This window comes from Silene latifolia, chromosome 8, assembly GCF_048544455.1.
Source record: "Silene latifolia isolate original U9 population chromosome 8, ASM4854445v1, whole genome shotgun sequence".
Taxonomy (NCBI): Eukaryota; Viridiplantae; Streptophyta; class Magnoliopsida; order Caryophyllales; family Caryophyllaceae; genus Silene; species Silene latifolia.
Window position 1 is genome coordinate 110,878,554 of NC_133533.1, and position 1,452 is coordinate 110,880,005.

General features: G+C 46.4%; 1 long non-coding RNA gene across 1 annotated transcript; it reads left to right on the forward strand.

Annotated features, from left to right (window-relative positions):
• Window positions 1-217: 217 nt before the first annotated feature.
• On the forward strand, window positions 218-1,022 carry LOC141595863 (uncharacterized). Its single transcript, XR_012522324.1, has 3 exons — window positions 218-336; window positions 423-515; window positions 604-1,022. It is a non-coding gene; the product is annotated as an uncharacterized LOC141595863 (long non-coding RNA).
• Window positions 1,023-1,452: the final 430 nt, after the last annotated feature.

Genomic DNA, 1,452 nt, shown 5'->3' on the forward strand with positions numbered 1-1,452 from the left:
CGAGAGGAGGCGGACTGGCCGGTGCCGGTGGCGACGACCTTCTTCTCCCGGGCGAGGACTACCCGCGTTCCTTTACGGGAGGTTGGCGTCGCCGCAGTGGTGAGTATCTTTTACTTTTCCTTGATTTGATTTTGAGAATTACGACGAAAGATCATCGATTAATGAGAGCTATTTGTCCTTGCAGGAGGTCGAGGCGGCGGGCATCGAGCCCCAGTGTACCCCGAGACTCTTGAGTACACTGACGCGACCGGGAGGACGACGATCTCCGAGTTGCGTGACTTTGACGTAGCTGTGACGGATGCTGGCCTAGACGACTGGCAGCATCTGATTCGGAGGGTGAGCCTCCAGTTTATATACCTTTCGTGTAAGAACACATTTGATTGAACTTGTTCAATTTACTGAGGATTTCTTTTGAAATGCAGGTCGCGCCATCTCGGTTCGTGGCGCTATGGAGGGTGGCCAACCGGCTACGAGCTACCGCCATCGAGGCACTCGTCGGTGGTCGAGGTCGTCAGGTATGAACCTCATTTGATTTCTTTTGATTTTTTTTTTTTCAATTTTGCTTGAATTGATTGACATGAGCCACTTTACTTCTGTTTACAGGCTGGCCGTGAGTCGGAGCGAGAGTTGACCCAGTCTCGGGAGGAGACAGCTCGCTTGTTGAGGGAGCTCGAGTTTCGGGATGCCGAGATTGCCGCTCTTACGGCGAGAGTTGCTGAGTTGGAGGGTGCCCAGCAGTAGTTTTGTGTAGTTTTGTAGATTTGTACATCTGATTTTGAACATTTTGGACTTTGTTTGGGGCGCTAGCCCCCAGTTTGCTTGTACATTTGCTTCATTTGGTGTATATACGACGGCCTGAGTGCCTTTGCTGCTGGGTTGTGTTGCTTGTATCTGCAGGTTAGTTCTTGAACAGGTTTGGTAGATAACGGTTTACGCCGTCATGCTGCCGAAATTTACATAGAAATCACGCAAAACATACATTTTATACATATGGCCTTAATTAGCGCAAAAAAGACTCAAAAGAACGTAAAAATGCAAAAATTTTGCCGGAAATGACCGGACGGTAGGGAGGGTTACCCCCTAAAAAAAGAAAAAAAGAGAAATCTATAAGTGTAGAAATGAAATGTAGAAATGAAATGTTGAAATTAGTTAAAAAAATGAAAACAAAAGAAAATTATTTCCCAAAAGGAAAATGAAATTTATTTCCTAGAAAGAATGAAATTTAGTGTGATGAAATGGCGAAGGTGTCGACGTCGCCTCGAAATGCGTGCCCGCGAATTTAGGAAACTCGAAACATGGTAATCTCCCCGTATTTACCAAAATACAACTCCGCAGGAATAGGAAATCATGCGTTATAGAATTAGGAAAGATCCAACACGGAAATCATAGAAGTGAGACTGGGGAAGAGCCGCAGCATGAGCTGCGTCCCTTTGAAGAGGCGCAAGAGTCCGC